Raw genomic sequence first — 24,181 nt, 5'->3', positions numbered from 1 at the left:
CTAGACTCAGCTCCAGCAACATAGAGACTTCAAGGAAGCCCACTGCCTTAAAAAAAAAAAAACTACTCAGAAAAAAAAATGGGGGAAGGTTGCATGCTCTGGCTAGAGTGATCTAAAACCCCAATACATAGTAGTTTAAGGAGGGCTTTTCGAAGGCTATTGGGATTAGATGAAGCCATAAAGATGCCGCCCCCCACAACAAGATTAGTGTTTTTATGACAGACACCAAGGTGCTAAGAGCACACTCCCTGGCGCTAGCGCCCTCTCCTCCCTCTCTCTCTCTCTCTCTCTCTCTCTCTCTCTCTCTCTCTCTTCCTCTCGCCTTCCTCCCACATACAGACACAGCAAGATGACATCTAGAAATCCGAGCCCTCACCAGATCCTACCCATGCTGCCTTCTCTGAACTCCAGGAGGACAGACTTCATTTTTATTACATCACTCAGCACACTTGCAACAGTGTCCACCTGTCCCAGGGAAGGAGATTGCTCTAAGGTGTCCAGATAACTCAACTTCAAACTCCGAATTTTCTGATTCGCACAAAACCAGGAGTAACATCTCCGATCCCTCTGCAGGGTTTCCCACCCTTCTCTACTTCCTGCATGCTGAGGAGTCCCGGGAAAACACACAGCAGCCTTGGCCTACGATTCTGAGCACAGACGACCCATTCCGGACATAGCGGACAAACAGCTGTTCTCCCCACCTGGCTCAGTCTCCCGCTTGCCAGAGAGATACCCTTAGCTCTTTAAGGACACAAATGCTCCACAGATTGTATCACTGTAAACTCAGGACCCTCCCTCTCTAAGCAAGTTTCCCCTGACCAAATGAGGACAGTATGAGACAGGCCACCCCAGCCGACCGGGACCGAGGGACGTGTCCCTGGCCATTTGATAACTTCGTCCCCAGCTACTGTAGTGTTTGAGGCTGAGGTGGTACAGCCTCGCTACGTCACTGGGGGTGAACTTGAGAAGTAAATCCTCCGACCACTTTGCTCTCTGCCTCTGCTTTACACAGAGGATAGAATGATGGACATTTACACCCCCACCCCCTGGAATCATAAGCCCAAATAAATCTTCTTTCTGTAAGTTGCCTTGTCACAGAGTTTCACCACGGTAACCAATCCAGCCCCCCACGCCCCGTGTCTAGGTTGGGTAACACGGTTAGAAGCAGAAGCAGACACTTGCTGCTTACTGTTAGTCACTGAGGAGCAGCTGGGCCAGCCTCCCCAGTGCCCGCCTGCCGCTGTCACTTCATGGCCTGGCTCATCCCCAGCCAGTATCAACTTCCACTCCTATAAATCTTAGATCATCTGGCATGGCCTGCCGGGCTGTTTTTCCACCTGTCGCTGGAGCTTCCTGCTATTCTCCAGCCCCCCATGATTTCATCCCAGGCCTGCCCTGCGTTAGGACATCAGCACTGCGCTCCTCTGCGAAGCTGCTGCTCCTGGTCGTCACCTTCAACCTCTTCTCTCTTGAGTTCACCCATCTGATCGCACAACCAGTGACAAAAGTCTCCTGACATGCAGGAGAGCAAGCTGCCTAAGGAATTGGAGATACATCCCTCGAAGTGACAAAGCACTGCCCTGCAGAGCTCAGCCACTCCCTGACTCCCCTGGGGCTTTCCCTCCAGACCCTGTGCACTGCTCACACTGCGGCTGTGGACTATCACTGTCATGTGCACAGTTTGTAGCTGAGGGGATATGGGAGAGCGAGAGCAGAGGTCATGGGTTAGGACAGGAGCACTGCAAACCTCAACCTTCCTCATGGAGTTGTTTTTGTCCCCCTCACCCAGATGACAAGAGACTACAAGGCCGCTCATGAGTTTACGGATCAGAGAAAACTGTCCTTCTCTCCCACTAAAACCATAAGAAGGTTTAAGGATAGCCGGGGAGTGGGAGGGAGGTGACCCAGTGGGCAAAGTGCTCACCGCATGTGCTGGTTGGTTTTTGTCAACCTGAGGCAAACCTAGACCTATCTGAAAAGAGAGCCAATTGAGCAATGCCTCGGTAAGCACAGCAAGCCTGTGACCTTCTGTGACAATTGCTGTAGGAAGCCCAGCTCACTGTGGGGATGCAAAGCCCAGGGATGTGGTCACATAGGAGAGCACCCTGAGCAATCCAAGAGGAGCAAGCCAGTAAGAAGCACCCTTCTGTGGCCTCTGTACTGATTCCTGTCTTAGGTTCCTGCCCTGACTTTCCTCCCAAGTTGTTTTCGGTTATTTTATTTTACCACAGCAATAGAAACCCTAACTAAGGTCCCACAGTGATATGAAGAGCTGGCATGATACTCTAACCCCAGAACCAGGGAAGTAGAAACAGGAGAATTCTTTTCAACCTGCATGGCTAGCAACAGGTGAGCTGCAGATTCATCCAGAAATCCTGTCTCAAGAAAACCATTCACGGAGGGCACCCCATGTTAATTTTATGCCTCTACACCCTACATACACACGCATGTGCACACATGTGGTAGTTTGAATGAGAAATGTCCCCTGTAGTCTCTGGCATTTGAATATTTGGCCTCCAGTTGGTGGTACTGTTTTTTGGAGATTTAGCCTTGATGGTTGAAATGCATCCTTGGATATGATCTTAGAGAATATGTAACCTCCCTGTTTCCAATTTGTTCTCTCTGCTTCCTGTGAGCTCTCTGCTTCCTGCTCATGCTGCCACACCTGCCTCCACCCTGCCATGGGCTCTCATCTCTAGAACCACAAGCCAAAATAAACTCTCTTCTGTAAGTTGGTCATCATGTTCTATCACAGCAATAGAAAGAAAGGCATGCAGCACACATGCATCTCACACACACACACACACACACACACAAATCTTTTGGGCAGAAGCCGAGGAAAAACAGGACATCAGGGAGTTAAGAATCTCAGAGCCATTTTCGAGGTCCAGGACACTGGATGACACTTGACAGTGTTACTTCTCTAAGTAGCATCACCTCCCAGCATTCTCTCCATCCCCCAGAAGGCAAGGCTAGCCACACACAGAGAGGCAAGCACACACCTTGGCCCAATACAAGGCAGGGCAGATCCATCTCTCCACCTCTACCACGGGACTCAGGACCTAGACACCAACTAGGCACCTCCCAGGGCCTCCACCAAGCCTGTGTCTCAATCATAGTAATTGGCAGATCTTCCCCCTCCTCTCCCCCCCCCCCGACTCCCACCCCAGGCACCAGATCACAACATGGGGTGGGGCAGTGACCCAGTAGAACTTTACAGAATCTAGCCATGAATCCAGCTGGCTGCAACAGCTTTTAGCGCTGTCTGCCAACCCTACATCCCTGGGAGAGGAAGAAGGAACTAGGTCTGTACCAGGGAGAATCCCAAAGTGAAGAGTGAGTAAGGCCAGAACTCCACAATCCACCAGAGAGTGTGGGGATTTCTTCACACAGTGACCCTGGCTGACCACTCGACAGGACATCCCGCAACAACAGGGGTCTACACTGGATGGGCATCTGTGAAGCTACACATGGACACAAACACACCCAGATCTCATTGAGATGCACAAACTGAGAAGAGCTAGGAAGTTCCAGTCCTAACACATGTTCAGAGTAGATGTCTGTTTGTTTTCCCTTTGAAAGTCTAAAATACTAATAAAACCTCAAAGAAAACAGGAACATGGGGCCTGGGAGCCCTCACTCTCACCTCTGCCACCACTCCTGGATGTTGTCCCTGAGGTAGCCTTCAGGCTTCCACACACAGATAATCCAGGGAATTGATCAGAGCCACCCTCCCCAGTGTGCCAACTGAAGGGGGACTCACAAGACCCGGGATTCAGCCCCCTCTGGTTACATGTGAAATAGTTGACTGAAGGTCCAGGAACTCTCCATCCTGACAGTGAACAGCCAGGCCTCAGGCTCCAGCTGTCAGCCCCACACCCCAGCAGTGAGCAGATTGTTTGTGTTCACTCAGTGTGGCAGGCACAATCACAGGGACAAACAGGACTCCAGAAGAGCACACAAACTAAAGCCACACCTCACATTTTAGTATAATGCTCATGTCTAAGACTGTCCTTTATATAAACTGGGAAAGGTCCCAGCACAAGACAGAGAGGGGGCATGCACGCTGTAGGCCAGTGCTCCAGAGAAGGCAGGGTGCTGCACTGACGAAGGCCTGGAGTCCCAGGCCCCACAATCCTCTGTGGGAATGTTCTTTGAGGTTTTATTAGGACTTTAGACTTCTTTAAAGGGGAGATAATATCTGCATGCTGTTTCTCCCAAATGCACTCTGTGTGCATAGATCAAGGAAAACATCTCTCCCCCAAGCCACCCAGTCCTTTCATCCACGGGAAATAAGAGCACTGGCTTCCATCCCCACTCTCAGCCAGGTGAGGCCAGGTGGGCACCAAGTCTATTTCAGGGTAAGAAGGGTTGCTTTTTGAAACTCTATGGTACTCATAACAGCTTCTATCAGGACTGGCTTTAGATTCCATCATAAGGCACAGGGCTCATTCTGGCACACAAGGTACTCTGTCAAAATGGCTCCTTGTAGACTCAAGAACCAGACCTGCAACACAGAGCAGCACATGTTCTAATGGATGAAATCTCAGAGAGTCAGCCTGCCCTCCACAAGCAGGCACCAATCCAGCAGCTGCCAGCACATCTGGATATCCACAGCCAGAGTTCTGAACTGATAGGTGCCAAGTGCTGCTGAAGCCAGAGTGACAGCAACATGCAAACAGCCAAGGGGAGGGGACTGACTAGTGAACAACTATGAAAATTATCAGTGACTACAGACTTCTCTGAAGACCCAACACTGTTTATAGTCTAGAAAGTCCTAGCACACAGAAAGGAACACAGGATAATTCCAGCCAGGACTGTGGAACAACACTGTTAAACAACTGCAAGCACCCAGACCGGAGGGTGTGGACAGGGGTGCATCCTCTCTCGTCCCCTGCTTTCCAGAGTCACTGGCTGGGCAGACCTTGAGAGGCTTTCTACATAGACTCTGCACAGACTTCTCAGCTTCTACCGAAAAGTACATCCAAAACCATGATGTGTGTGTGTGTGTGTGTGTGTGAGAGAGAGAGAGAGAGAGAGAGAGAGAGAGAGAGAGAGTGTGAGAGAGTGTGTGTGAGAGTGTGTGTGTGTGTGAGTGAGAGAGAGAGAGAGTGTGTGTGTGTGTGTGAGAGAGAGAGAGAGAGAGAGAAAGAGAGTGTGTGTGTGAGAGAGAGAGAGTGTGTGTGTGTGTGTGTGAGAGAGAGAGAGAGAGAGAGAGAGAGAGTGTGTTATGCACTTGTGTTTCTGGATGCTGCTTTCCTGTCCTCCTTTAAGGGAAAGGATCTGAGGTACTAACCTGTTATATACCCACACTTTATTTAGCAACAAGACCAGAGGAAATAAAGGACACAATGGTGCAGGTGACCCAATGTCAGGGGAGGCCATGCTGAGCCACATGGCAGCAGGCAGTTAAACCTTGGGAAGAACACCATAGGACTTGGCTCTGCCAGGAAACGCTGTGCATCCTGGGATAGTTGCAGACCCCTTGAGCAGGACTGTCTTCATCTGGGAAGTGGAGCTAAGAAGATCCATGAAGATCACCAACACAAAATCTGTGGCCCAGCATAAGGACACTAGCAAGCTCCCATCAGTGTCAGCCCTACTTAAGCATTAAAAATCATAGCCTCCTGGGGTCCGGAGACATGGCACAGTGATTAAAGAGCACTTGCTGTTCTTGCAGAGGACACAGGTTCAGTTCCCAGCATCCTCTCCAGGTGGCTCACTACCTCCTGTAGTCCCAGGTGATCTGTTTTCTGGCCTCACCTTTATGGGCACCTATACACATGTGGTGCACATATACACACTAAGTCACACACATGTACATACAAGATAATCACTTGTAATAAGTATGAATATGATACCAAAGTATTCAAATTCCCTTCCTACGCCCACCAGTGAAGGATGGATTTTCGTTAAAATGCTGTTTTAAATCCATTCCCAATGCCACCTTCTGGAAACAGCCTCTGTTCCAAGTGCAATGATTATATTTATCTTATGGGGGAAAACAAAATGAAGAGACAAACAACTTGCACCGCTAGAGAATGTCTGACAAGATCCAGCTGCTATGGACATTTTCCGTCTACATTCTTAGATTAGGGATCTATTAATAGCAAGATTTCCTAAAACAACAGTGAGCCAGCATGGGGGTAAGCACTGCAAGAAGGGCTGCACAGGACGGAGATCGGAAGAAACAAGCGCCCAGCATATCACTCCACATGTGCTCACACATGCTGGCACAGTGCGCCGGCAGTGTATGCCTTCCTTAGAGGAGAGGATGGCAGGGCCCCGGCTGAGTGCTCAGACTGGAAGGACTGCCGAGCTGGTACAGCAGAGAGAAAGTCCTCACAGACAGAAGACTGTAGAGAGGCACCGGAAGGAAAAGCTAACCAAGCAGACAGAGCATCACTAAGGTCCTCCTGGGAAGGAGGACAAAAATTAAAGACGCACCACGCATGTCCTGAGGACTTGAACATTCTCCACATGAAGGCTAAAACAGGCTTAAGATGGTGAAAATGCTCCCTACTTGAATATGTTCATCACACATCGCATACGTCATCGAAACAGCACAACGCCCCCCCAAAAATATGTACAATTACTATGTGCCAATTAAAAATTAAACTTGATGCTATGATATGCTTACAGACAGGAGATGGGTATGGCTGTCCTCTGAGAGGCCCTACCAGCAGCTGACAGAGACAGATGCAGAGACTTACACCCAACCATTTGACTGAAGTCAGGGACCTCTATGGTTGAATTAGGGAAAGGCTAGAAGAAGCTGAGGAGGGTGACCCCATAGAAAGACCAGCAGCCCCAACTAACCCAGACCCCAGGGAGCTGCCAGAAACTGAGCCACCAACCAGGAGCATACATGGGCCGGTCCGGAACCCCCGGCCCAGTACATATACAGGAGAAGTCTGCCTGGTCCAGCCTCACTGAGAAAAGATGCACTTCATCCTTGAGAGACTTAAGGCCCCAAGGAAGGGGAAGGCCTGGGGGTGGAGCACCCTCTCGGAGGCAAGGGGGAGGAAGAGTGGGAGGAGGAATGGGAGGAAGAACTGTGGGAGGGGGGGACTGGGAAGGGAGCCATGAATGGAATAGAAATAAATAATTAAAAATACATTAAAAAGTAAAAATAAAACTTGGGAGCTGGAGAGACAGCTTGCAGGGTAGAAGTGCTACAAAGTGCTACAAAGCAAGCATGATGAGCTGCCTCTGACCGCTTTATAACGCTGTGACAAACACCATGGCTAAGAGCGACTTGGGGAGGAAAGGGTTAATTTCATCCCACAGCTTACAGTTGGCTATGGAGGAACTCAGGGCAGAAATTCAAGCAGGAACCTGAAGGCAGGAACTGAAGCAGAGACCCTGGAGGAGTGATGCTAACTGGCTTGTTCTCTAGGGCTGTTCAGCTCCCACTCTTACACTGACAGGACCACCCTCCCCAGGGTCAGTATCAATGGCGCCAGGGACTGCTGCCCTACTAAGGACTGCTGCCCTACTAGGGAATTCAGGTTTTGTGGATTCTTCTGCCCCTTCCAACTTTAAAGGCCTCTTGAGTAAAATGATTTGACCACAAGGAATACAGAATGAGAAAGAAACTACTGCCAGTTTCCCACTTAAGTGTGTCTAAGGAACATCTGAGAGAGCCATGTTCCTCAGTGTGCACTGGTTTTAAAGTGTACACTGTGTCTTTTTTAACTCTCCCAAGCACTTAAATTGTATCATTATTTATTCTTTGCTAAGTCCTTCAGCAACACAAACTGAATGTTCCAAAACTGGTTCCAACCAACTGACACCCACACATCAGTACCTCGGGATCTTCTAGACCACCAATAACAATCAGGAGAAAAATGATCATCAGAAGCACATTAGATGCCAGGCCGGAGTGAGATCTCTTCTGGTAAAGAACACACGAGAGCCAGTGTGCCATCCCTATCACCCACATTTTTGAAAAGCCAGGCATGGGTTAGTGAGATGGTTCAGTAGGTAAAGGGTCCTTCAAGCCTGAACACCTGAATGTGAGCCACAGGTCCCACATGACAGAAGCAAAGAACCAACTCCTTCAAGTTGTCCTCTGACTGGCACACCTACGCCGTGACAGGTGTATACCCCACCCCCCAGGAAATAAGCAGAATGTAATTTAAAAGAAAAAAAAAAATCTAAGCCAGGCAAAGGCAGGAGGAGAGCAGGTACTCAGGGTAGGGTGCACAGGAAAAACGAGGCCAGAGGTATGTAGGAGAGGGGTCAGGAGAGGGGTACAGCTGGAGCTTGGCAGAGACGGAGGCTAGAGTAGGAGGCAAGAAGCTGAGCAAGAGGTTGGCAAACTCCTGTCAAGGACCAGAGAATAAACAGTTTAGGCTGTGTAAGCCAAGAGACACAACCAAGGAAATAGCATGTCTCTGTCTCAGCCATGTGTGCTATGAATGCAGCCAGACGGCATGTGACACACCAGGCATGATCTGGCTCAGTAAGATGGTTTGTGGGGCTGAAACCTAGATCTCTTCTAATCCCCTGCACCTCAGAGCTCTCCTGAGAACCTTCAGCCAGCATGCAATCCACAGACCTGGTCCTGAGCTGGAGGACCACACATGGAGGTTGGAGTGGTCTGGCCTGTGAGATCAAGTCTGCTTGTCCTGCCCTCCCACTCCATAGGCTAAGGTAGGGACTGGGTCTTCACAGTGTGTCAGAAAGTGCCACCAGGAAGAGGCCAGAGGAAGACCTTGGAACTTGGCTTTCACTGAGTAACTCTAGGGAAACTGGTTGGAGCTCTGGATTATGGGGGAAGACAGCAGGGACCTACAAATGAGGCTAGTGCAGTATCACAGGTAGGATGTGCCTAGATCATGTAGATCCACTTCTCTGACGTGACTGTTGGGGACTTGTTCTTCAGAAGGGAACTACAATTCATCCATGAGGCCTCGGGGTATGACCCTATCAGATGGACCCTGGTGATCCTTCTTATAGCAGTAATGGAGGAGGGGCAGAAACAGCAGATCTTATCCCCCCACCTCAGGCCAGTGCTGACCTCAAGGCTAAGTAAGAATCCAGAGAGGTATGGTCTGTGAGCCAGGAGAGGCCTCACCAGAACTGACCATAAGCTTCCAGGACCCTGGGGAAATGGCCTGCTTTCTTGGAAGCACCCTTTCAGGGCCTGCCATGTGGCTGGGTGACATATACAGAAGTTATCTGATAGTGTGAGCTCTGGAGAACCTGTCCCATTCCCTGGGGTCCATCTCAGAAATCGTGAAGGAAGAGTCTATAAAGAACTCTGGGGCCGGGTATGGTGGCACACGCCTTTAATCCCAGCACTTGGGAGGCAGAGGCAGGCAGATTTGTGAGTTCGAGGCCAGCCTGGTCTACAAAGTGAGTTCCAGAACAGCCAGGGCTATACAGAGAAACCCTGTCTCAGAAAAACAAAACAACACAAAACAAACAAACAAACAAACAAACAAAACAAAACAAAACAAAACTCTGGGGAGAGGAGCAGCAGAGAAGCAAGCTGAGAAAACAAAGCGGCCAGGGGAGCTGGCGGGGAGACAGGAGGGGTAGATGGTAGGGGATCAGGCCATGATGTCCCAACCTTGGCCTGACACAGTATAGCTTATCCGGAGATTTGTGAAAACCAGAGAGCAATGCCAGTGACGCAGCCATGCCCACCTCGAACCCATCCTTACTGGTATTACAGGGGCAGGTCACAGCTGCACTAACATAGGGCGAGACCAATCGTAGGCTCTACAGAGAGTGTCAGCCTGACTCAGCTGCACAATGAGGTGCAGGATCCTCCCCCTCAACGTCTAGATAGGAGATGGGAACCTGCATTTGTGAGGGGGAAGCCATTCATGTGGAGGCTGGTAAACTGGGCACCACAGCAGCTACAGTTAGCACCCCACAGCATCTTTAGTTTGCCAGGTAAGACTACCTATTAACCTCACTGACACTCATTCCCCAGTGAGCTACACAGGAGCACGGGTCAACATCCTACCAGGCCCCCGAGCTGAGCACGGCTCACCCTGCAGCCGTAACTCAGGAAGTGTGAAGCACACCAAGTCCTGAGAGAGTGAGCACACAAAAGGGTCCAGGAAGAAACCTGCAGGAGCTGGCAGGGTCATGCCCACAGGAGGCCCCACCCTCCCCAAGGTAATGATGCCACCGTTGTGTGTGGCCACTCTGTGACATCTATTCTGGAGGCTTTTCCTGACTTTATTTTGGGGTCATGTCTGAGTTGCACGAGTTGAGACCCGCTCAACTCTGCAGCATTTTCCATTCCACTCTTCATGTCCTTGTGCCTAGGTGTTCAAACACACCTTCCTGAAGTACACTACAGTTTGCTAGCGGGGATCACATCCTTGTCCTTCCCCTGTATGGGACACCGCATAAGGACATGTCTCCAGCCTTCCTGGACATCATCTGCTCTGTCCTCTGGTTGTTCTTGGGTAGGACTAAGTGAAGAGGAAGTACACATATAGGCACACTCATGCAGATACACACACACATTCTCACATACACACACACACACACACACACACACACACACACACAGCCGGGGCACCGCATACACACAGATGCACACATACACACAGATGCACACTTGCTCAGGCTGTGCGTCTACACACACACACAGAGTAACACACTCAGTTTGTACGACCTTGCTGACTAGAAGCAAGCATCTCCAAGGGGCCCTCAACACACTCCAAAGCAACTGGCTGTGGTACCCGCAGGTGCCCCCTGCAAGCATCCAGAAACATCCACGCCGGCTTCAAGCATCACATCTGCAGGTGAAACACAGCAGCCGGGCGTCAGCTGACCCATACGAGGACCCAGAGTAATCACATTGTTTAACCTGCTCCAGGAAAAATGAGCTCATTGGCCTACACTGGACACTCACAGAGGCAGCCAAGCTCCCGCCCCCTCGGCCAGCCAGATACACAAAGCCAAGCAGCGGAGCCCAGTCACAGCCCTAAATATTTACCCCAATGAACGACGAACTGGTTCTTCATATGCTTTTAGAGTAATTCCATGACTGCACACACAGCCAGAAAGAGGAATGCGGTGGGACCAAGCACACGCCATCTCTCCGGTCTGTCTATAAACAAGTATAATCGCCCCACCTCCTCCACCCTATCCCTGGGGATTCAAGGTTTATCCAAGGCTAGCAGCTTCCTATAGCTTGCCAGTAGTGGAGCCACGATGTGACTTTCTCCTCTCCCCTGGACCTCGCCACATAGCTGGGAGTACCCTGCTTGCTGGAGGAAAGAAGCAACTCTGAACTCCTCCCAGGAAAAAGTTCCAACTCGCCAGGCTGCATTGAGATGTCCCAAAGCACAATGTGATTGCATCTGATAACACCCCCAATATTCCTACCCACTGCTGGGGGGCCATGTAAAGTATAATGACCAGTAGTATATGGCTTATACCATTTGGGGGACTCCATGGTTCATGCTGTCCAAATTCAAGTCCTCTGAGCACTACCACCAAACTCCCTGAAACTTAGCATTGTATGATCGTCCTCTGTTCTGCATGGGCCACGCATGGAAAGCAAACCGGACCTATTAATTATCCTAGGAAGCACCAGGGAAGTGTGGCCCAAAGGAGCACCCTGCAGGCCGCTCTCTACAGCCTTGAGTTAGGAGGGGGTCTTGAAGGTGTTTTCAGCTCTCGATTAATTTTTAAAACCTTTTTAAATTAATTAACATTAAAAATTAAAAGCAAAGATGCTGCCAGTTGGGTCCAGTAGAAGCAACATGTTATCAAGACATTTGACTGCAGGACCCAGGGTCACCTGCCTGAGCCACCTTACTCAGTACCTGTGACACACCCAGAGGGCCAATGGAGCTCCACAAAAACACCTGCCAGCTTACACCAGCTCTGTAAGCATGGGCGTCTGAGGCCACTGTGCTCGCTTGGCAAGTCTAAGATGAATGACCCGGCGCAGTGAGACGGGGCAAGTTGAGGCCCTGCTGTATGTGCACACACTGGCTACTTCCCCAGCTGCTGAAAGAAGGTACTCCGAATGGGACACACTGCACTGGACTTCCGTTCTCCTGGGAGACAAGGGGCAGAGTACAGAAAAGAACAGCGTCTGGGAGATGAGAGAAGCTGGGTGGTCTGAAGGGTTTCGCCATGTGTGGCCTGAGATCAGGCCCTGCACATGGCTGTCCTGATCCAGAGTGAAGTCACCTAGGCCCGCATCTCCAGGAACTGCGTTGCGAGTGATGAGTGCTGAGGCCCTCGTTGGCATCTAGGTGCCCTCTGAGGCCAAGGCCTACGGGAGTCTGCTCACTCCCATCCCTTCCCCACAGAGCTGACTCGGTCTGCACGGGCTGCCACAGACTCAGTGACCTGACCATGCACAGGTGTTCTGAAAGCTTACATCCAAGGTCAGGTGTCATCCAGGACACCATGGACAATGGCAGGCCATCCCTTAAGCCAATGACTCACAAACTACCCAAGGTTGGGACCATTAATACAGTGACCCTTGAATACAGTCCCTCCTGTTGTGGCGACCCCCAATCCACAAAAGTATTTCCTTGCTACTTCATAACTGTAATTTTGCTACTGTTATGAATGATACCATAAATATCTGAGATGCAGGATATCTGATATGTAACCCCTGTGAAAGGCTTGTTTGGCCATCCCCCAAGGGGTTGCGACCCACAGGTTGGGAATATCACTGCCTCAAACTAGAGAGCATTTTGTCCTCACTATGCATCACAGTGAGAGTGGGGACACTCACCTTACTCTGCCAGTTTTGCTCTGGAAAGGAGGTCTCACTATGCTGCCCAAGCTCCCCTCAAACTCCAAAACTCAAAGGTTCCTCCTGCCTCAGCCCCTCCAGTGCTAACACCACAGTCACCAGCCAACCAGCCCCATCTTTATGACCTAATCCCTAAAACTTCCCCTCTACCCAGCATGGGGAGTGTCACAACCCAGTCCAGAGTCTCAGTTGACAGTCACCATCCATCTCTTCTCTAGGACTAAGGAATAAGAAAGGAGGGAATATGTTCTCCAAGGTGCCTTCTCTGTAGAACCCTGCCATTCAAAACTCATCAGAAACACTAGCATCTACTTCTACCAGCCTGGCAAGTACACCAGTGGGAACCCCAGCTCCTTCTGCACCCACCCGGACCAACAAGCATTGCCTGGAGTCCATCAGAGACACAATTCTAGGTGTCTCATATCTGCTGGGCACAATTCAGCCTGGAAGGAGGTCTCCGGGACTCAGCACATGGATCCTGAAGGCCCAGAGGGCTCTGGTCTGAGCCACAGACCCTCTCCAAGGACTCCAAGAAGTTTAACCTCCTGCGCTTGCCTAGCTCCTCCCACCCAGGTGTAAGCATGTATCAGCTGAGAACACAGAGGAACACAGGAAAGGGTCTGCAGCCCCAGGTGTCCTGGCTGGCACCCTGACCTTGGAGTTGTCTAGTCACCTCAGGCAGAGTTGGATTCTCAGCATTCATGGCCAGCTTGCCATGTCACTAACGTGAAATCAGATTAAGACAGTGACCCCTGAAAGTATGATGTCCCCTCAGGACTGCAGTATTCCACTGTGTGCCCAAGCACTGTCCAACCACTTTGGAGACCACTACCAGGTGAGGAGGGGTGCCCACCCTCGATGTACAACTGTACTTAGCAGTACACCACCAACCCCGTGGTTCTCCACCGTATTTCTACAGTCCACTCTGGCTGCTGCTGACTTACCAAAAAAATGAGTGTTTGCAAACCAAACAAACGTATACACTTTCCTTAATTTTCAAAGATGACTAAACTTTTCATAAATGGCTTTTCCCGCTTCATATTACTACCAACAGCTAATTCCGTTGGGTTCTTTCAGCTACACACACTCGGGCACATCCACACGGAACAATATGAACACACATCTTTAGGGATGGATGTCACAGACTCCGGGCAGTGGGGACAGCACTCTGTTTGCATGTCTCACTCCCTCCATCTACTGGTGGCTGATGAGAATGAGTCAACCAAAAACCTGGCTTCAATTTAAAACAATTGGCAAGATCACATGACCCACCCGTACCTGGGAATCTACCCAAAGGCCTAAGCACACCGCAGGGACACCTGCTCGTTCATGCTGCTCGTTCATGCCTACCGCATCGCTGTTCACTGCAGCCCAGCGTCTGGCAGCAGATGAACGGGTGAAATGTGGTACATACACACACAGGAGTTTTATTTAGCCATAAAGAGAAAATAAAGTATGTGTTGGCAAGAAAACCGACAGAGCCAGAGACTGTCATAATAAGTAAAGTAAGCCAGACCCAGACAGACAAATACTGTCTTTTCTCTGTCACACGCAGAACACGGGTGTTATACACACCACACCACACCTCCACACACGCCATGAAAGTGGGAGGGGAGCTACTTGGAAGGAGCAGGTACAGGAGTGGGGAAGATGGGAGCAGACAAAAGATGGAGAAGACAGTGAGAGAGAATGATACACTTGATGCGATTATAAACACATGCTTTGAACAAATAGAAAATATGAAAACCAGCAGCACCAACAAATGTCCACAGCATCGCTTCGGTCACAAATAAAGAAATGAGTGATTCAAAGCCAGGTCAGAACAGGAGCAGACAACAGTGACCACTGGGGGAAGGCGGGACCTGGACCTCACTCCCTTCCTGGACGGACAACCTCTGCATCCTGGACAGGGGTTCTATCAGCATTTCTAGTGGGCGGGGACATCCTCCCAAGATACCTGCTCTTCTGCAGTCAGTGGGGAACCGGGGCCATGCAGAAATTAGTGCTGTAACCACGCAGGCTCCCTTACAAGCCTTTTGTTCCCCCTCCAAGTCTTCCTGCTTTCTGGAGACATCTGAGCTATCTCATCTGGGTCCTCCTTCCTGTCAGCTGACCTGGGTCCTGACTCCACCCACTGCTCCCCAATGGGGGAAATGACCCCTCCACTCAGGAGCTTATAATCATGTTTCTATCTTTTATAAAGAACTAGCAGGTTGGCTTAGTGGTTCACACCTTTAAGCCCAGAACTCAGGAGGCAGAAGCAGGGGCATGAGTTAGTTCAAGGCTAGCCTGGTGGGGGTTGGGGGACGACGACACTCTGCCTCAAAAATAAATAAATAAAATGAAAAAGAACTAGCAGCTCACAATGCACTAATCACTCTCTCAATTCTTTCAAACAGAAAAAGAAAAAAAAAAAGGTTAAATCTCATGGAACCCTGGACAGGAAATAATCCCAGAGGTTAGCTGTAGGAAGAGCAGAGAGAAGAGACCAAGATATCATTTAAGATATCAGAACAGAAGACCTGAAAGTCATTTCTATTCTTGGGAAAGAAAGGAAGATCACAGAAAGAGATCACCTATGGTGTGTATGTATGAAACAACTGATCCCCTTCCTGCTAAGTATACATCCGCAATGCAAAGTCTGGCATGGCCAGCAGGGGGCAGTATAGGCGAGCAAGAAGCTAAGTCTAAGATCCCACTATCCACTTAGATTACTCACTTCCTTCCCTTCCTGCTGCTTCAATCGCCTTGTTTGCTGAGCATGAGTCTACAATTACCGCAGAACAAAAAATTTAACCTATGTGTACTCTTAAAATTCCCCTAAGAATGTGCCTCATCTCTTTTTTTATACTACCTGAATAAACAAGTCTGAAAGCCTAAAAGCCAAAAATTCACAGTATATGCACTTAAATGTATGTCTGTTTGCATGGTGATGATGTGTTTATGCTACAGTCAGCAAACACAGCTTGCTTAATGAGGCAAAAATCTTTGTCAGTTTTATAAAGCAAAGTTCATGAGAAATATTTAATATGTAAATAAAGCAGTAAAATGTGATCGAAAAACAAAAACAAACAAACAAACAATAACACACCTCACTAATACCACTACAACTCATCGTAAGACTTTAAGCCATTGTTTATTAAGTTAGACTCTCAGGCCTGTGGAGGTCATCAGCAGCCCACCTCTGAGAAGAGTGGATTATCCCACCCATTTCAATGACTCCCTTCACCACAAACCCAGAGGGGTCAGGAAAAGCTGGCTGTGTGCATTCCAGCATGCAAGCCTGCAAAAGTTCTGCCATCCACTGCAGGGTGAGGCACTCAGCTAGCATGCAGGACTGAAGCTGTAGCCCATAGCTTGCCAGCCACCTCAGAGCTGGGCAGGTAAACAAGGGGCTAACAGCTAGAGATGGCTGACTCTAGATGCTCAGTGACCCTCAAAGATAAAAAAGCGGCTGACTCCCACTCCACTGTTCAAAGCCCCTTTCCTCTGACCACAACTGACAGCAGTCAGAAGACAAAACTGCCTCTCTAGGGCTCGGAAGCCTCTGCCCACCCTGTGTCTATTCCCAATTGTCTTCAGCCTGGTGAGGGAAGGCGCTGCCTCCCCAGCCATCACAGCCCCAAGCACCGTCAGGGCCAAGGCCAGGCTTCTGCTCCCACAGAGACCATGGCCACTCCTCCCAGGGAAAGGAGGCTTGGAAAGCCAAGGTAAAGAACTTCAGTAGAAGAGGAGCGGACGATGGACCACTGGGAAATACCAACTGCCGAGGGGCCAGCTATACTCTGGAGTGAGCCAGGAAAACACGCCGCCTACGAGCTGTCTCCACTGGAAGAGTCTTTAAACATCCCCTCAGCAACAAGTTTCCCCAGCACTGTGCAGCAGGGCACTGCAGTCTCTGCAGTCAGCCTGTGGCGGTGGGCTGGCATCTGTGGCAAGATGGATCTGTAGCTCAGGCTGGCAATCTCGAATTGAGATAGCCGTAAGAGGAAGTTAAAGCAAACACTGGTGACAACCTGTGGGCTAAAGGAAATGCAGAGACTGGCCAAACAAGAGAATTCCAGAGCCCCACATCAGTGAACATAGCTTCCTGGTGGTGTGGCCTTTGGAGGGTCTACAAAAATCCAATGACCATTTTGTACCTAGATCTTGCTATGCGGAGAGGCCATTGGTCAGAGACACCAGTGCCTCATCATGGAGAATGAAAGGAAGCCTGAGAGGGACTAAAGACCACACAGAGACAGGTATGAGGGGTGGAGCCCCAGTGTTCTCTTTTTCCAGGGCACCTTCCCTGAAGTTCTCATTAAACATCAGCAGAACTAAACTGTGCATAGAAAATTACTGTTCCTCCTCCATCAAATGGCTCTACTTCCATTCCTGAGACCCACAGGAAAGGAGTCACAGCAGCCAGACCTCATTCTACCCCACCCACCACACCCCAGCATGCTTCACAGAGACCCTCAAGCTGCTGGCTGCAGTAACAAACCCCAGCTACAAAGCTGCTCTTCGGTAAAATAGATTGTTACAGGGCCATTGTGGGAACTCTCTCCGAGGAGACACAGAGCATCGTCTTCAACCCCCTCTCCCTTACAGGGTACCAACAACAAAACCACACAGTAAGATTCCACTGTAGCCCAACGGGAACTAAGGGAAGCACGGGAGAGGGGTTATCTCCAGGAGCAGCTGCCACTAGGAAGCCTCGGCCCCAGCATGGATGACAGCTTCCCCATAGCTGTATAGGAGTCCTACTCGCAGTTAACATTCCACCGTCTACAGTACTTCACCCAGACCACGTGCAATTTAGCCAGAATTAACATATAACTGGCCAGTAAGTGCAAAAGAGTGTGACTGAGCTCAGCCGAGGGTCCAATGAGCCTCCCTACACCTCTCCTACTCTGAGGGAACGCCGCCTGTCAAGGAGTCATGGCTTGAGAGTCTCTCGCACGTAGCCACGGCTGTTCCCGTGACACCCACACTGTGCTCAGAGGACAGCGCTCCACGGCAAGGACTGAAAACAAAAGGGTGTGTTTCGCCCTTTCAAGAAGGCCTAGCACACAGCAGGCACTGCACAGGCTGAGCTCGGAATCTCAACCCCATACCTGTTATTTTGACTTGGCAGAAGCGCAACTCAAGGACAGCTGTGTCTCTGGCTGCCTTTCACTCACCAGCTGTCTGGAGCTCAAGCAAGGATCTTTCACCCTTCCACTGGATTCTCCTTTTCCACCCAGGAGGCTTTGCGAATATACAAAGCAGGCAGCAGGTTAGCAAGCTCGGTTAACAAGGGAGACAGAAGTGATTCTGTTACTGTCAGGTTTATATACAGGTAATGTGTTTTCTCTACTAATGGCTCAAAATTATTCATTTCAAGCCACTGGCTTTTCCAAGCAAGCAAGGATTTAGTGAGCCTTTCCAGTTTCGCCAGCACAAGGATCAACTACAGGCCGAGCGGGGCAAGTAAACGCAGCGTGGACCTCATGTCCGGGCCCTGGTTGTTCTGAATCCAGCTCGGGGATTTTCTCGAGCTGTCCACTCATGGGTATGCACAGTAAGTGAATGACAACAGGAGCCCAGAGAAAGCTGCTGATCCCCAGCCCACAACAGCTGAGACGGAATTCCCTGAAGGGATCCGAGGACCTCTCCCTAGGGCATGTGGTCTGATGAGAGAATGTGCCACACCTCCAAGTGGTCAGTTTGCTCACACATCAAAACTGCTTCGTACAGCGTCCTGGCCAGCCTCCTGCTCCCGGCACACATAGGAAGGGCTGTGAGGCCGGAGCTCAGGATAGGCTGCTTACAGCACAGAAACCTCAACCTGCACAGGCTTGGGACTCACAGACTGCAGAGTCCATCAGAGGTCAACATCAGCTGTGCCTTGCACTTGAGAAGCAGCAGTCCAGTCTGTCCTCCAGCCTCTCCATGAGGTTCCCAGTGTACAGGTCTCCTTGGCAACCTCACAGACCTCAGGCCTCACGGCTGGGCCTCCTACACACAGTAGGATTAATCTAGCCGACAAGAGGAAACAGGTTTCTGAGATTAAATGTCCAAAAGACAGCCAAAGAGCTCACCCAATGTGTCTAGAAGTGCTCTGGACTGATTCACACTCAGAGCTCAACAAAAATCCTTAGACTCCTATTTTCTCCCAAAGGGATTTCTCAGCTACCACTCCCCAGCCCCACCGCCAAGTCATCATCACTTAACCAGTCCATCACTGCCGTTCCGAACCTCCCTTGGTTCACACCCAGTCTAAGCTAGGGTTAACACTGCTGTGATGAGACACCAGGACCAAAAGCCCCTTGGGAGGAAAGGGTTTATTTGGCGCATAGTTCCATGTAACAGTTCTCCATGAGAAGCAGTGAGGACAGGAACTCACTCACACAGGGCAGGAACCTGCAGGCAGGAGCTGTCACAGGCACCATGGAGAGGTGCTACTTAGAGGTTTGCTCAGCCTGCTTTTTTATTGAACCCAGGGCCATCAATCAGCCCAGGGGTGGTTCCTCCCACACTGAGCTGGACCTTCTCCCACTGATCATTAAGAAAATGCCTTACAGCAGATCTTATGGAGGCATTTTTCTTGACTGAGGTTCCCTTCTCTCTGGTGATGCTAGCTTGTGTCACGTTCACATAAAACTAGCCAGTATACACCCATGCCTAATCTGTCAGAAACTCTCTAAACGTGCCTGAGAGGCAGCTGCCACCGTGTAACACAAGAACAGGACTGACTTCTTCAACACTCGAAGCTGTGCATCAACTCTCCCATGACCTCGGCTTTGTGCAGGAGACCCAGACAATGAGCCTGCCTTTCTTTCTGCCTTGTCTGCACACAGTGACCCAACAGCACAGCGGGAAGACAATGGTGGGCGTAGAAGACAGTGTAGGATGCAGGAGAATCCTACTGCTGGATTCTACCTACATGCCTTTAACAAAGTAAAAGTACAATTTAGCAGAATGCAGATGTTCTGATAGGCACAGAGCCTGAGAAGTTATGGCTTCAAATGACACAATCACTTCCCACATGAGTTTAGGTGAAAGATTCAGGGCGGAGGCTTTTTTGATGACTCTGAGCCATGCAGTGACCCGAAGTGACCCTCAGAGTCATTGGGATAGGGTCTGAGAGGAGAAGACGATGCAGCTGTAGAGACGGAGGGAGAATCAGAACTGTGAGCCAAGGCAGGAGCAGCTGGGAGAGACCAGCGCGTGCTCCGCTGAAGGAAGGACCACAGCCTTCGATCCAGCCCTGTAATACCCCTTACAGCCCTGACCCTGGAGCTTTAGGGTAAAAAGAAGATGCGGCCACACATGCGGTCAGAAGGCTACAGAGTGACATCTGAATGGCCAGCTGGTGTGGGACAAATGACCAGGGAAGTGGGAAGAAGGGGTCCAGAACAAGCTCCGGTCAAGAGGGGAATGACACACAGTGTCTGCGGGGGGGGGGGGGGGGGGGGGGGGTTTGCTTCTTTGAGCCGTGGCTGGGCCATGCCAGATTTGTAAGTACACAATACTCCGTGGCCTCTGTCATTCCTCTCAGAGGTCAGCACAGAGACCACGGAGCATCAGAGGGTGCAGAGGAGAGGGCACAGAGATGCAGACTCTGCGGCTATAGGTAGTTATGGACAGATGTGCACAGCTGCAGGTGGCTGCTGGAGTTTTAGGCCTTCAATAATGAACCAACCCAGGTGGCTTGAAACAATGGCCATTTATTCTGACAGCTCTGGAGACCAGGAAGTCCATATGCAAGGCTTTGCTCCTCATGAAGGCTCTCGGCCAGCACCCTGCCTTGCCTCTCCCGAGCTGCCTGCAGGCTGTGCACCCTGAGCCTCTGCTGTATGGCTACAGCTCTTCCTGGTCCCTCCCCTAGCATCTTCCCTCCAGAACAGGAACCTGGTACACTAGCACACTGCCCTGGTGACTTTCGCCACAGTGACTTGACTTTACTTCCATGCCTAGCTGACTCAAAGAGGAATGAGTCTCTGAACATCAGCCATTTGTGATAGAATACCAAACTCTCTCAAGACTAGACATACAGAAGATAGAGAGCTGAGAACACTCAAAATTATACACCTGCTTCCACCTGCAGGTCTGGCAGACCCGTGTATACTACAGGTGTATACTGCACATGGGTACATACTGCAGGCCCTAAACACTGAAAAGCACTGTGCCAGAACACAAAAATTTATTTTAAACAGCTTTTTAAAATGTGGCAAATACAACATAAACATAATAAAACTCACCATCCTAGCCATTTTTTTAACATACAGTCCATTGACCATAATTACATTTATACAGAGTTGTGCTTACCACAGTTCTTTTTACACAATGTAATACCTTCATTAATTCTTTGAGACTTGATGTAGGATGTTTGCCTAATGTATTGGATACATATTTTTTCAGTTTTGTTTGTTTGTTTAGCTGGTTAGTTTGGGGTTTTTTGTTGTTGTTGGTTTTGGGTTTTTGTTTTTTTTTTTTGTTTGTTTGTTTGTTTTGGGTTGGTTCTCTGTAGCCTTGGCTGTCCTGGAACTCACTCTGTAGACCAGGCTAGCCTGGAACTCACAGAGATCACCTGACTCTGCCTCCTAAGTGCTGGGATGAAAGGCTATGTGCCACTCCTGCCCGGCCATTTGATACAGATTTTAGAGCAGCTTCACCCACTGGCTTCTCCCCAAGCTCTTAGCCATGGGTCCTTGCCACAGAACACGAGGGGTGTGACTCAGCCAGGGCCTGTCTGATGGTGCCTAAGACCACAGTTCCTATACCTGTGCATCCTGCACCACCAACCTCTGGGCGGCTCCCAGGATCCTGCTTCTTCTGAGAGTCGGCTTTTACCTGGGTCCTCCAACTTCCAGTCAGAACAACATTGAGAACTGCTTCTCATAAGGGCTAGTCTTGATGAACAGCACTCACATGGTTCAGTACCTGGTGCAGGTCAAGGCCCCTGCACACAGAGCGCTCTCCTCTGCTCCAAGAACCTCCTTTCCCTCCAACTTAATACACATGCACAGAGAGACACGTGTGTGTCCGCATGCACACACCCACACCCACACACACACACACACACATAACCACATACACAAAGACACATATACTAGCCCAAACACATGTATACACACAAACATGAAAGAGAGAGGGGGCAGAGGGGGAGGGAGGAGCCCTGTCCAGCCCTCGCTAGCTTTGTCTTTCCCTTCAGTACAAAGGCAATCTATTAGGTCCAAGCCTACAGACATGAGGCTTTTGTGCAGCACTGAAAAGGGGGATCGAATGTCAGGAATAGCAAACCTACTCTCTCCTGGAGGAGGGCCGCAAGCTGCTGAATGCACTTTTTGTTCACTGGCTCAATTAGCAGAGCCATCGAGAGGATGACGACACACACTCTCTCCACTTGACCAATGCTGGGGATGTTCAGAGTTCACTGGCCAAAGAGAAGTCTCAGGGGGAAAAAGGAGCAGCTAACTGCCTGTTGGGTACCACCTGCACCACCCCATTCTGGAGAGCACACACACGCACATAACCACATCTCAGACACCACCATCCTGCAAGTGCCAGGGATACAGGCACTTCAGGTGAACAGGCAGCAGTTACTCTGGCAAGGGCTCGGAGCTAAAGTTGACACCACGGCTGCCAGCCACATGTAGCGAGCGTCTGCAGCATGAGGCTGGAGCGAATGCAGTCGTGCAACCAGGACTAAAGAGAGTGCACACTCTGCGCCAACGGAATCTGCTAGCTAACTCCAACTGGAAGGGCACGCGTCAACCCATCAGATTAAACAGTTTAGTCAAGTCCACTTGTTTGTGCTGTTCTTCTGTGCGACTACTAGAAAGGAGTAAATGACACCGCGGTTCCATTCCCAACAGACTTAAGAGAGCCCAGGCATGGTGGCCACACAGATTCTGCTAGCCAAGGATGAAGAGGTGAAGCTTAGTGTTTACAGCTGAGTGGCAGGAGCGTGTCTGTGGAAGGATCCAGAACCGGGATAGACCTGAGATGAGGGAACTGCTATACAAGCCCATGCACGGTGCCACCTACAGAAATCTGAGCCCAGGATGGAGGAGGGGGGCCGAGAGGCTGTGTGAGGTTCAGTGTGGGCTACAGTTATCACTGTTCCACATCTTTTATGAAGACACAAAGGAGGAGGGATGGCTTTATCTGATTTTAGCAGGTCGTTCAGAGAAGATGGGCTTCCCTTCCTAGACCCAAGAAGAGCGAGCTATTTTGCAGAAAGGGTACCTCAGCAACTTCTAGGAGAACGTCTGATGTATAGAAAGTCTGACATATAGAAAGGGAGAAGCTAACCCCTACACACCTACACACACACACACACACACACACACGCCTTTACCTTCTGGCAGCTTTCTCCAGGGGCCAGAAACCGTCCAGAGTTTCTGACTTCTGCAGCAGATTCACTCGCACTGCCCCTGCCCTCAAGGGTAAGTGAGTACCACTCACTGCTCACTGACGCAGACAAGTGGCAAGGCAGGGCAGGAGCTCCAGGGAGGATCATGTTGGTTCTGAAGGGCAGGCATAGTCCTGGCTCCTGGGCTCTGCTTTCCCAGTGCTCATGATGCCACAGCCACACCTGCCACACTCAACCCCACCTCCACTGTCACCTGCTGAGACACCTGAGACAACCCCTCCCTTCAAGCCTTCCACATCTAAGGAAAACCCAGGCTGATATCTTTCTAATGCAAACTAAAATGTAAGTAAATAATGAGCACACATCACACTGAGTACTGGTTCATAACACTTGATTATACCAAGCTATGGACTCCACAATGGCAAAGAACCGTCCGTTTCCCACCCCACCCCCTTTCATCTGAGCATCACATTCTAAACCAAAGGCGAGCCCCACACAGTCGGGTGCCTTCTTTCTTCCCTCCTGTGTTTGCCCAGCACATTCTTGATTTCAAGTCCTTTCAGAGATCCCTCAGTGCACGTGCTCTCCCACTCAGTAAGTGGCAGGAAAGGCTCTCTCAACATCCACTGAGTGGTGCTCCTGTAAGTTAGTGAGAACCTCAAGGTCAAGAAGCCAGGGAAGGCTATTCACACCCCCTTCATCCTGAAACTGGTCACACCCTGTGCATCCTGATCTGCCAACAGATGAGCAGCCACTGCCACCTACACCCTGGGCATGGACTAAGTCCCTCGGCCCCTTCCACTATAGTGGCCGCCAGCTCTCAGAAACCTCGACCAAGAACAAAGCTTTCCTCCCCAACACTGATTCTGTCCAGTTGTCTAGTCACAGGAGTACAAAGTACTGAGTAGTTGGATCAATCGCTACTGATGAAGCAACCCAGACGTAAACACGTGTGCTCACAGCTGCAGATAATACACATGAGCCTCATCTCAGCAGACAGGTTATGTGTTTAGTAAAACAACAATAGCATCTCAACACACAATTACCTCAGTCCACCTGCACCATCCCACCAAGGGATGCCC

General features: G+C 50.2%; 1 protein-coding gene across 2 annotated transcripts in view; it reads right to left on the bottom strand.

Moving 5' to 3' along the window:
• Positions 1 to 24,181, bottom strand: part of Agap1 (ArfGAP with GTPase domain, ankyrin repeat and PH domain 1) — a 440,472-nt gene that overhangs the window by 355,273 nt on the left and 61,018 nt on the right. The window lies entirely within an intron of this gene.

Source organism: Mus musculus, chromosome 1, assembly GCF_000001635.26.
Source record: "Mus musculus strain C57BL/6J chromosome 1, GRCm38.p6 C57BL/6J".
NCBI classification, from domain to species: Eukaryota; Metazoa; Chordata; class Mammalia; order Rodentia; family Muridae; genus Mus; species Mus musculus.
Note: the sequence above shows the minus strand (reverse complement) of the source record. Positions and strands in the feature narration are given on the sequence as shown.